This window comes from Mobula birostris, chromosome 13, assembly GCF_030028105.1.
Source record: "Mobula birostris isolate sMobBir1 chromosome 13, sMobBir1.hap1, whole genome shotgun sequence".
NCBI classification, from domain to species: Eukaryota; Metazoa; Chordata; class Chondrichthyes; order Myliobatiformes; family Myliobatidae; genus Mobula; species Mobula birostris.
The window spans coordinates 41,156,976-41,168,002 of NC_092382.1; the positions used below are offsets into that span (position 1 = coordinate 41,156,976).

The following is an 11,027-nucleotide window of genomic DNA, read 5'->3' on the forward strand; positions in this document are numbered from 1 at the left end:
TCGCTTATTGTTTCCTTATGCACAAAAGAGTTTTTCCAGGGTTATTTTTCTTTGTCCGTCTAAATCGCACAAAGTGATCATTCACGGCCAGCTCTTCAACCCAGTTCATGTGCTCAGCCTTTTGCCCTGTTTAATAATCACCCGAGTTCTGGCATATCTCCGAGCTCCTCTCTCTGCACCAGCTCCGAACTCGCCTCTCTGCACCCTGCCCGTCGTAGTGTTGCGTCGCTGAGCATCCTGCTTTGCTAGCATGTCCTCTAATTCTTTGTTTTCCTCACATTCTTCAAACTCATTTATTTTCAAACTGACATGCTCGAAAGTTTTTAAAGCGAATCACACCAGTAGGACGCTCACGCAGGATCGGGAAACGAACGAAATAATGGTTTGATGAGCCGGGATATAATTATTTCTATTTTTGAACACAGGTACGACGTAAAAGGAATTCCTTCATCTCAGGAAGCGTCTTATTACAGGTAAGTGGATATTGAAGATTGTGACTGCGCGCGGGGCGATAAGTGAGCCAAAAGAGCTGCTGTATTGGGTGGGTGCTCAAGCTGACGGAAGGGTTGGGAGTGCTCCAGTAATACCATGTGACCTTAGCTCGTTTAGCAGCCTCATGTGCGGCACCTTGTGAAAGACCTTCTGAAAATCTAAGAAAGCAACAGGATTGACTTTCTCAGATTTAGTAGAGCTGTTGAAAGTGGTGTGAAACAACATGGCAGTGTAACGGAAAGCAAGATGTATTGTTGACCATGATCCCGCAGGTTTATATACAGACGATGGGTTTAACGGGCATGTAATGGAGGAGAAGTTAATGATTGGGTAGAAATGTAGACAGAACAAAGAGTTAAATTCTGCCACAGAGGCAAAATTCAAAAGGACTAAAACTGCTGAACTGAAGGCGCTGTACGTATTGCACGTTGCAATCAAAATAAGGTGGACGAACTCGTGGCGCAATTAGGGATGTAATATGTAAGTCGTGGCGGAAAAAGAGCATAGCTAGGAGCTTAACATCAAATGATATACTGTGTACTGAAAGGAAGGTATCGGCGATGTTGTGGATCTGTTGCTTTCAGACGGTGTTACATCATTATAAAGAGGTGACATAGCGTCAAATTGTGTTGAACCGTTGTAGCTGGAGTGAAGAAACTGAAACTGGGAAAAAATATTGTGGGAATCATATATAGGCCTCAAATTAGTAGCCAAGATGTGTGATTCAGATTGCAAAATGAGCTAGAAAAGGTATGTAAGAATTGTAATGACACATTTCTAATGCAGGACTGCAATCTGCAAGGGGATTGTGGAAATAAAAAGATTGGTGTCGGATTGCAACACAGGGAATTTGTTGATCGCCTACAAGATGGCTTTTTCGCGCGGCCTGTGCTCAAGTTTAGTCGGGGAAAGACAATCTTGGATTGGTTGTTCTGTAATAACACAGGTCGCATTCGGGAGCTTAATGTAAAGTACCTTTAGGAGGCAGTGACCATAATATGATTAAATTAATTCTGCAATTTGAGAGGGAGTAGCATGACTCACATGAATCAATATCGCAATACAGGGGCAGGAGGAAAGACTTTGCTGAGGTGGATTGGAGGAGGATACTGGCGGGGTCGACAACAGAGCGGTTGTCTGAATTACTGGAAATAATTCACAAGGCGCAGGATAGATATGTGCCGCAGAGGAAAGTGTTCTCAAGCGGCAGAGATAGGCAACCGTGGCTGACAAACGGCGGTAAGGATTGTATTAAAAAAAGGAAGCACATATAAGGTAGCGAAAGTGAGCGGGAAGTTGGATGTTTGGTAAGTTTCTTATTTAAATATCCAGCAAAAGGCAACTAAAAAGTGATGAGAAGGGAAAAGATGAAATTTGACTGCAGAGTAGCCGATAATATATTGTAGGATATCAAAAGTTCTTTTTTTTTTCAATTATCTTGAGTAAAAGGGAGCTGAGAGTTGGTAGTGGGCCACTGGAAAATTATGCTGGTGATGTAGAAATGGAAGGCAAATCAATGGCAGACGGACTGAATTTGGGTTTACATCCGCTTCATTGACGAAGACACCAGCAATGTTCCAGTGGTCCGTGAGCGCCAAGGAGCAGGCATGAGTGCTATAGCTATTGCAACGGGAAACTGCCAGACAAACCCAAAGAACCCAATATGGGTAAGTTCTTGCGCATTTTCATGCGAAAGTTGATCTGTCCCTGATTAGTGAGAGCATCAAAGGATATTGAGAAGGCCGGTTTATGGGGTGAGTGTGGTCCGGGATCAGCCGTTATGGAATGGTGGATCAGACTCGGTGAGTGGCCAAAGTTTGCTCATGTGTCTTATATGTTTATGCTTTTCTTGTCTTATGATCAAGCCTTCCTTTATTTCCTCAAAAAATACTAACAGATTTTTCAGTCATTATTCCCCTGAAGGAAACTATGCTGAATTGAGCCTAACACATAACGTGAGTCCAAGTACATCAAAAGCGCACTCGTAATAGCAGCATCCAACATTTTACCAACGACTGAAATAAGGGTCACAAGCCTGTAACTTTCAGAATGTATCGCCTCACCACCTCCGCTGTTAATATGGTGATTTTAAAATGGTTTCGTTACCACTTCCAATGCCCTTTTCCTTCTCGCAACTTATGTCCTTTGCCGCACGTTGCCTCTCTCTGGAGCTACAAATCACCCCTCCACCACCTTCATTCCCCAATGGCTTTATTTCTCTTTCACCAATCAACTTCCCAGCTCTGCACTTCACTCTTCCCCCTTGTTTCACTTATCACATTGTGTTTCTGTCCTTCACTCCCCGCAACACACCTTTTCCATCTAGTGCTCAGTTTTTTTTTCCTCCAGTGCTGCCGAAGTGTTTCAGCCTGAAGCTTCGAGAGCACGTTTTTTGGTATAGATGCTGCCTCCTCTCCTGAATTCGTCCAATATTCTGTGTGTTTCTTGGATTCCAGAACCTTCCTCTTGTTCGCAAGATTCTCTTTGATACTTAATTCTTGATTTCCCGTCTGTTATGGAACAATAGCGGGAATGGCTGCACGGCAGTGTTTCGTATGGTATGTGCGAGATGGAAACTCTGGGAGATCCCCAGTCTCCCGGTGCACATCTGCACCAGGAGAACCGAGCTGCAGATCCGCAGTGTCATAAGGAACTGGAGCTGCCGGTCTATGACCTTCGACTCAAACTTGAGAATGGGAAGCTGATAGCTAGGATCTATAGGCAGTTTATCACCCTGAGGTTGCAGGAGAAAGGCAACTAGGAGACTGTCAGGAGAAGGAAAGGAAGTGTCGTCGCTTCCCCTAATGAACAGTATACCAACTTGGATGCTGTTGAGAGCATGGACGAGCAGCACTGACCGGCCCTTGGCGCTGTATTTGGTGCTGTGGCTCAGAGAATAAGAGAGCTGAGGAGACTGCAGTGGTGATAGGAGAATCCATAGTCGGAGGAACAGAGACAAGATTGTGTGGGCGCGATAGCCAGACTCTGATGGTATGTTTCCTCCCTGCTGACAGGATCAGAGATGTTTCTGATCAAGTCCAAGACATTCTGCGGGGTGAAGGTCAGCATTCTGGCACCAATAACGTAGTTATAACAAGTGAGGAGGTCCTGAAGAGAGAATTGAGGGAGCTGGATAAAAAGCTGAAAAAATGACCTGCAGGATAGTAATAGCGTGATTAATGTCTCGATATCGCCAGTGGGGGAAGAATACGATGACTTGACAGGTGAATGCGTGGCTGCGGAATTGGCGTAGGAGTCAGTGCTTCAGATTTATGAACGGTTTCAGCTAATTTGGCAAAGAAATGGCAGCCAGAGTGCGAGTGCCGAACATGAGGTATTTGGTTTCCAGACAGAGACAGTATGCAGTGAGACTGCGAGCACGGAGCGCTCTGACGATGCGACAGAATGGCAGTTGGCAACGTGAGTTGCAATGCACAAACGTTTGTAAAAGGGTGAGTTCCGTATTGAAGGTGATATACGGAATAGGTGAGATGGTCTTGTGTCACAGTTGACGCGTATGACGTTATGGCATCACTAAATCTTTTTTTGAAAGATGACAGCTTGGAGCTTACCATCCAAGACACAGGTTGTATCGAAACGACAGACAGGTAGGCACAGAGGGTGGCATACCTCTGCTGATAAAAACTCAAATCGACTAATTAGAAAGGGTTACCAAAGGGTCTGAATGTTTTGATTCGTTGTGGGTAAATCTAAGGAACAGCAAGGGTAAAAATAAAAGCTGATATACAGACTGGCAAGCCCTTTCGATACAAACTGTCTCTTGGGCGGTAAGGATATGGTCTACAAAGGAAAACGGGATAAAAATGCATGCAAAACATGGAATGTTAGAATAGTCATTGGTGCAGGATCCTAGAGTGGACATTTCTAGAATGGCTACAAGATTGCTCTTTAGATCAGAGAGTTTAAGGTAATAGCCGTCATGGGGAAAGTGATCATACTATAATAGAATTTACACTGGCATTTGAGACGGAGAAGCGAGAGTCAAATGTATCATCATTACAGTGGAGTAAAGGGAATTGCAGTGGCATGAGAAAGCAGTTTACTAAAATTAATTGGAAAAGACCACTGGGACGGCTGGAGACACAGAATCAATGCTGGAATTTCTGGAAACAATCAGGAAGGCGTGAATGTATACAACCACAAGTGGAAGAAGCCTTATAAAGGAAATGCGTCATAACGTTGGCTGAAAAGAGATGTCAAAACTAGCACAAAAGCAATTAGTGCGAAGTTAGAGGATGGGGAAGCTTTTTTAAAAAAAACAGAAGAGAAATAAAAAGTTATTAAAAAGGAAAATATGGAATGCGTAGCAAACTACTAAATAATATTAAAGACGATGTCAAAGGTTTGTTCAGATACATCATGTGTACAAGAGAGATGTGAGTGGATATCGGACTGTTGGGAAATGATACTGGAGAGCTAGTAATAGGAGACAATGAAATGGCGGACGAACTGAATATATATTTTGCATCAAACGTTACCATGGAAACTCGAGCAGATAGAGAGTCTCTGTGGGCAGAAATGTCAGAAGTTGCCATTTCAAGGGAGAAAGTTCTTGGAAACTGAAAGGTCTAATGTGGATGTCTCCTGGACAGGATGGCATACATTCCAGGCTTCTGAGAAGGTGACTGAAGAGATGGTAGAGGCATTAGTTGGGATGTTTCAAGAAAGAAATCCTGGCACTGTTGCGAAGGAATGGAAAATTGCAAATGTCATGCCCCTCGTCAAGAAGCAGGAGAGGCACAACTAACGAAATTGTAGGAAAGTTCGTTAGACATCAGTGGTTGGTAAAATGTTGGAGTAAGTTGATAAGGATGTGGTTTGGCGTTTTGGAGGCGCATGTAAAATAGTCACTTGTCAGCATGGTTTCCTCAACGGAACCTCTTGCCTGAAAATCTGTTGGAATAATTTGAGAAACTAACAAGCAGGATAGAAAAACGGTATGTTGTGTACATGAATCTTCAGAAAGTACCGCTCGTGAGGTTGCATAATAATGTAAGAGTCCATGGTATTACAAAAACTACACTAGCATTGATTTGCAGAAGGCAAATTGTGGAAAAGAAGGGAGACTTTTCTGTTTGGCTGCCAGTGACTCGGGTTGCCCTCAGGGATCTGGGTTGGGACAGCTTCTTTCTTACGTTACATGTCAATGATTTTGGATGAGGAAACTGTCATCTTCTTTCGTGGAAAATTTGCAGATGATACGAAAATAGGTGAAGTTTCAGAAAGTTTGGAGGAGGATGAGACCCCACAGACAGACCTAGACAGAGTAGGGAAATGCACAAAGAAGTGGCAGATGGAGTACTTTTCAGAAGGTTGATAGTCAGGAAATTGGCAGAAGAAATAAAAGGGCAGATTATCTTCCAAGCGCAGAAACAAAACCAAAAATCTGAGGAGCACATGATTTCGGGTGCCCTCGGGCAAGAATGTGAAGTTAAGTTTCCCGGCTGAATCGGTGGTGAGGAAGGCAAATACGATGTTAGGCATCTATTTCCAGAGGAGTAGAATAAAAGAAAGCAAAGACGTATTATTAAGGCTTTATACAGCAGAGATGAGAACTCACTTAGAGATTGTATACAGTTTCGGGCCCCTTTTCTAAGAAAGGATGTGCTGACATTTTTGAAAATTCAGAGGATGTATGAGGTTCAGGAAAATAAGTCCAGGATTGGAAGGATTATCATATGAAGAAGATTGGATGGCTCTCGGCCTCTACTGTCTAGAATTCAAGCCCTTGCAACGCTGAATGGCTTTGATAGGGAAACTCTGGAAGGCTTGCATCCCATTGTGCGGGAATCTGAGGCCAGAGCCAACAGGAGAATAGAGGGATGTCCTTTAGAAAGGGGATGTGGCGGAATGTCTTCAGCTAGACAATTGTAAATATGTGGAAATTGTTGCCACTGGCAGCTGTGAGGCCAAGTTATTTAGTATATTTTAGGCACAGCTTGATTGAACCCTGATTAGTCAGGACATGAAAGGATACTTGAGAAGGCAGGAGATTGTGACTGAGAGGGGAAAAAAATGGATCAGCTATGATAAAATAGTGCAGCAGACTTCATGTGCCAAATAGCCGCATCCTTCTCCTATGTCTTATGATCCTAAGCTCTTCTGATTTTATGGTATTGGCGACCAATGTACCAGATACAACAAAGTATTGGAAGGCAAAATGGAAAATAAGAAATAATAATAATAGCTGAATAAGCAATAAATATCAATATCGAGAATATGAGGTGGAGAGTCACTTTCAATTGGTCCAATATGCCCTGAAATCTCTCGTTTGTTCTCCTTATACCTTAAAATATGGTCTTCTTGGAAATGTTGTGCTCCCCTTGTCTGCACACGTCGCGCAGCTATAGTCTCGCCTGGTTATTAGAGCCAACACTCCCAGTCCCTGCAGATACCATACGGGAAATGTGCTCACACTTTTGTCCTGTTTTATGAGAACAAGGAGATCTGACCCAGGATATCCTTCCCCCACTCTGCCCAAAACATTGACGCCTTCGTTTCCCGTGCTGTTATGTTCACTAACTCTGGAAAATAATCCAATGAAATACAGAGATGTCCGGGGTAACTTGTCTACTTATTGTTCTATTCGTGAGGTACTCACATATAACGTATTGCCATAATGGCGTATGCCATTCAGGTACCTCCTATATATAACTCACAATGAATTATGGAAATAAAGAAAACGTAATAACAATATATGCACAGTGTTACGAAAATGCTTACAATCTGTTCGGCCTCACACATCCTACAGTCCCTCACCTCACTTTAGTGCTGAGTGTCGGTAACATATGGACCCTCTGTACCGTCCCACTTAAAATAGCACCTCAACCCATAGTGCGCACAAAGAGAAGGCTGAGTGAACATTGCACCATTTCTCAGAGAGTTTTTCACATAACCAACTTTTGTATCTTCTTCATATTCTTCAAATAGGAGATGGTTCTGGAAAAAACAAGCCTTTGCCGGCTGGTAAGTGGAATTCGAAAGCTGTGTTTGTCTGGAGGCGTTAAATGAACCAGGCCCGTCGCAACATTGGGTGTGCTTTCATGCTGCCGGAAGGGTGGGAGGGAGAGAACAAAGAACATAGAAGAATACAGCATTGGAACAGGCCCTGCGGTCAACAATATTGTGCCGAACTGGAAAGTAAATGAACCAAACCCCCCGCCAAACGAATCCCTCTTACTTACACAATGCCCATATTCTTCCGTCTTCCTCACAATCACAGGGTTTCCTATCTTACCATCTCCTAAAACCTCTGATGTATTTGCCTCTACCACCACGCCAGACAGCACAGTCCAAACATTCACCACTCTCTGGATTAAAAGTTACCCCTCACATCGCCTTCGAACATACCCTCTCTCATCTACAATCCATGACCTCTGTTATTAGATATATATACCCTGGGAAAAAGAAACTACCTGTGTACTCTATCTGCGCCTCTCACAATTCCCAGTCAGCTTCCTTCGCTCCAAAGCAAACAAAAGTTGTCGTGTCTAATGTTAGCACATGGCTTCTAAACCAGGCAGCATCCTGATAATCCTCTTCTGCTCTCTACCCAAACCCTCAACATCCTTCCTACGGTGGCATGACTAGAATTATATGCAATACTCTAGATTTTCATAAATTTACAACATAACCTATTGCCATTTGTACTAAATATCTTAAATGATGAAAGCAAACATTGCATAAGGTTCCTTAACCGCCTTATCGACCTTTGTAACTGTTTCCGAGGTGCTATGTACTTGGACTTCAAGATCTGTCTAAGCAGCAAAATAATTAAGGGTTTTTTTCAATAGCAGAGTACTTGCTCCTCGCATTTGCCCGACCAAGGTGCAACATTCCAAATTCATCGGGGTTAAACTCCTTCTACCATTTTTCTGTCTATATCTGCAACTGATCTATGTTGCGCTGTATGTTTTGCAAGTTTTTTCTAAACTATCCACAACTCCACAAATCTAGGTATCATCCGAAAACTTACTAACAAATCTGTCGACATTTGCATCCCACTTATTTATTCACATCACGAACAGAAGGGGTCCCAGCCCAGATCCCTGCTGAGCTTCACTAATTAGAACTCCAGATTCAAAAAGGCCCTTCAGCAATTAATTCTCTCTTGTAAGAAACTAACGTGAGACTCACGTGTAAATAGTTTCCAGCATTTCTCTTTTTTCCCCTTTTCATGTAGATGTAAAATGTTAGCCAGTATTCAGTCCTCTAGGATCTCTCACGTGGCTAGGGAGGAAATATTTGCCAAGGACAGTGCAATTCCGTCTCTTTCTTCCTTCTCTAACCTGTGGAAATTCCATCAGGTCCTGGAGACTTATCCACCTGAAAACTCATTCGGAGGCCCAACACTTCCTTCTCCTACTTCACCTCTAAACACCTAACATATTTATACACTGAGCTCCGATCTGTTGCTCCTCCATGTCTTTTACCTTGATAAATACGGAAGCAAAATACTCAGTGAATACGTCACTTACATTTTCCGCATTGAAGCAAACATAGCCTTCCCTTGCTCCCCAAAGTGAAATGATTATACACTGTCCATAGTTAGTCATTTGCTGTTGATGTTTCTATTGAATACTGCTTAATTAAATTCACTTTAATCCTGCTTGCCAGGGACTTTTCACGTCCCCTTTTGGTTTTCCTCGTTCGCATTTTTCGTTCTTTACTGGCTTCGTTATACTCTCGATTTCTACCGTTTGATCAGAATTTAGGGAGCTTTACATACGTTTGCTTTTTCACTCCAGCACCTCCTCTCGCTGGAGTGTGCACATTTGGATTTAATAAAGCATCCTGGATACATTTAATACATTCTCCCCGTCTATTACTCTTGCACTGAGAATATACATTTTTGTACCGGGGAAGTTGAAGATCCCCATGAGATCAAACTTGTAATTTTACACATGTTGTTATTCACATTACATGACTGTTCATTAATGTTCTAGCAGCTGTTGCAGAGCCTGTAGTGCAAACCAGTCAGTGTGATCGTACGCTTTCTATTCCAGAAGCCTCCGTCGTCACGCTACTCCTCCAAGAACTGATAAAGTGTGACTGCTGCATTGTGTGTGTCTGTGTGAGAGGGGAGATAAGCTGGGCCGGTGCCCCAGCGAACCGCAGTAGGGCTCCACGGTTTGGAGCAAACGGAGGAAAGGAGTTTGGTGGAAAATTTGAACTTGATGTTGAAGCTGGAGGGTCAACGTGTCCAAAGGGAAGGTAGTTTGATGTCCCGGTGCTGCCTCTGAGCATATCGGGAAGGGATCAGTGTTGAGTGTCAGTGAGATGTGGATTGTGGGTGACAATTAACTTCACGATGTCGGAGCATTAATTATTTTTCTTATTTTTCCACCCTCTCCATCAGGGTATTGTTTTACTTCAGCACGAAGCCGTCAAGGTAAGTGGCATCCGAATGCTCTGTCCGTGATTGCGTTAGTTAATGAACCAGAGACGTTACAGTACCAGCCTTGTGCTCATGCACGGTCGGGCGGGGAGCGAAGCGGCGAGAAAGAGAAGAAACTCTCCTCACTTTGCTCTTTCAAGGGAAGGAACGGTTTTGAACAGCTTCCTTCGGCTCCTGTAATGTCTCCACGACCCCGGTGTGGTCACTGATCTCTGTCCCTACCCTGAGCTCCTGAAACATTGCCCAGGCATGATCCTCCCTATTATAAACTGTGCAGACCATCCTAGTTTATCCTGTACATAGATAAGAAAACACTGAACAGTGCAGGTTTTTGTAGCCCCTTTGGTCCTTGATGTTTTAGCGCCTCTAAACTTGTTCTCCGACAAAGCCGTCTATTGCTCCGTTATCCGTGTGCTAAGAAAATCTCTGAATTGATCCTAATGCATGTGTCTATACTACCACCATTGATACTGCGTTTCACACACTCACTACTATGCGTAAAAACACACTTTTGGCAGTCCCTATACATTACCAAAAAATCGCTTTAAAATTCCCTCCCCTTTTCAGATGTTTCCAATCTGGGGTGTAGCACAATTTCCCAGTGTGGTTTAACTCGAGTTTTATAGAGCTGCAACATTACCTCGCGGCTATTGAACTCGTTCCCCGGGCGGTTTATCCTAAACCATCCATAGACACTCTGAACCATTCTATTTAATGGCGCGGAAACATTAAGGGATAATGGACGTCAACGTTGAAAGTGCTTCTGCTCTTCAATATTTTCAATTACAGTAAACTGTCATTAACCATGGATTCTGCAATCAAATACGGCCTTTCAAAGTGTAATTCTTCACTCTTCCCACACTCAACTTGACCTGCCATTTCTCAACCCAGCTCTGCATCTATCAATGCCCAGTTTGTAACTTGAGATAACCCACCACATGATCCATAACAGCATCCATGTTTTGCCTGTTTACTATGTCTATCCATTTCCTCATCCAACTCATTTGTAAAATTCAGAAAATCCAGGAGTCACAGAACAGATCGCTACGGATCACAGCATCTCATTGACCTCCAGGTGCAATAATCTCCAACTGCCAGCCCACTGTCTCTTGGGCAC

General features: G+C 43.3%; 1 long non-coding RNA gene across 1 annotated transcript; it reads left to right on the forward strand.

The window, feature by feature from the left end:
* The first annotated feature begins 440 nt into the window (after positions 1-440).
* Positions 441-9,904, forward strand: LOC140207563 (uncharacterized). The gene is made up of 3 exons (XR_011888584.1): positions 441-473; positions 7,444-7,479; positions 9,872-9,904. It is a non-coding gene; the product is annotated as an uncharacterized lncRNA (long non-coding RNA).
* The last annotated feature ends 1,123 nt before the right edge of the window (positions 9,905-11,027 follow it).